A 2159-nucleotide genomic window follows, 5' to 3' on the forward strand; every position below is an offset into this window, starting at 1 on the left:
GAAGAACACAAAGGAGCAGAGGAATAAGATGGAAGACAGATTAAAAACAAAAAGCTCAGTGAAGCTGAAGCTGAGAGGACAAGATGAAAATGTTGAGAAGACATAGGGAGAGAAAATAATAAGAAATAAAAGTAGAATAGAGAAGAGAATTAGCAGCATGAAGATGAGAGGAAGAAAAAAGGAGATGATCCAATTAGGATTAGAAATCGGCCAGGAGTGCAAAACAGAAGACAACGTGTGGAAACAGAGTGGAGAAGGTGGTGAGGACATCCAAGAAAGAGGTAGAAACAGAATGTGAGACTAAAAGAATAAAGCTGGGGACACACGGAGGAGTAAACACAATCCATCACTGCTGCTCTGCCTCGGCTCTCTCAGACTAACACCTCCTCCTCCTGAATGCTGATCCCCAACTCTTCTTTTTCTCTGAATCACAGTACCTCTCTTCGTTCATCCATGTTTGTCTGTATTTCCCTTCACCTCTCTCTTCCTCTTTATTTCTCTCTTTTCATTCTGAATGCTCGTGTTTTTAAGACTGTTGATTCTGATTGACATAGGAAAACAACATCAAATGACTAGAAAACCTCATCAGATGAAGTTGTCCTTGGCTTTATTCATCATAAATGAGTCAGTCAGTGTACCTTGCCTTGGAAAGCAACATCTTTTATTACTTCCATTGCTTTGTCATTTAGAGCAGCTTTCTACTCGAGGCATTTGTAGGTCTGAAAATGTGTGCCTAAGCTGACGAGCCTGGCAACTCGCTGGTGCATGGACTCATTTTCTTTTAAGTTTTCATAAAGAGCTTGCTTCTGTTGTTTAACTCTGCTACAGAAAGGAAATCTGATAAAAATGACTGAAACTGGTCCTACATTCAAAACTATCATTTCCTAGTTCACTTCAATATAAAGCTAATTGCAGATAAACGGGTATCTGTGTTTATTACAGCTGATAAACTATATTTAAAAAAGAAATGGAGAGACTGAAGACGGATCCTTCAAGTATATTATGAGCTGTACTTTGTTCAAAGTACTATTTATAACAATATGACAAACGTCACACGAGAGACCTGGAGTACAAGCTTCGGTACAGGTGTTGTATGTTACAGTGACTCTCCATGGCTACATCGGAGTTCATTTAAAGGCACAATGAAATCCATGGTATTATTAAGTTTTGGGAGTATACCACATCTGTGTTTGTGCATGTAAATATCAGCCCTTATTGTGGTTTGGGTCCTGCCTCAACTAATGTCACAAAAGTCACACAAAAACAAACACGATGATCAACAGTTTAATGATCTAACGCCGCTCCAGTGTGCATGTTTCTGTTTGTTACTGAAAAATGTAGATGGGAAGGCAAGCAGAGCTATTTTTTTAAAAGAAACAGGTCAATTCAATTTGAGAGCTACAATCCCTAGATGATGTTGTGGTTATCTTGCTGTAGTTATGCTTGATTATCTGTTTGGGCTCAGCGACCAACACATATATAAAAGTACCTCCATTAATCTTTCCGTCTGTGTGGTTTTGTCTTTTTTTCCATCTTGCTCTCTTATGTTTTTTTTTTTGTATTTACTTTTATTCTATTCCCTCTCCTTTTACCCTCAGTCCATTTATATATACATCAGTTTAATTCTGATTTTCTATACCTCAATCTCTCTTCCGTTTTAACCTGTTTCACTTCCCTCTTTTTTATTTCCCTTTCATTCTCTGTTTCCTGTTCCCTATTAAACTCCTTGGGTAGTAATGTCCTAATTTAACACTGCATCTTCTCTTGTTTTCTCTACCATTCATCCCCATCAAGACGCTAACATACAGACGCTGATAAAATCTGAAAAAACCCTTAACCTGCAATTCACCCCCTGCTCTAGTCTCCACATGATCTCTCTTCTCAAGTGTTTTTAAAAAATCTCTATTAAAAGTGGGCACTGCTTCATATTCACACGTTTACACACAATTTCCCCCAGGGGGCTGCCCAGTAACCACCATTTATTCTGCTGCTGGTTGACAGGAACAGTTGAGGGGTTAAGTGCCTTGCTCAAGGACATGTCCAGTGAGAGTAAAGAATGAGTCTCACTAGCTTTTTCTCCCTCCTCGGCCATTTATCATCTTCATTCTCCACTCCCATCTCTTTATCTGTAACCACCACCTTCACACACGCCCTCCCCT

The sequence above is a fragment of the Micropterus salmoides genome, unplaced genomic scaffold (assembly GCF_014851395.1).
Source record: "Micropterus salmoides isolate LMB-PRFRI ecotype aquatic unplaced genomic scaffold, ASM1485139v1 Ms_hic_scaffold_15, whole genome shotgun sequence".
NCBI classification, from domain to species: Eukaryota; Metazoa; Chordata; class Actinopteri; order Centrarchiformes; family Centrarchidae; genus Micropterus; species Micropterus salmoides.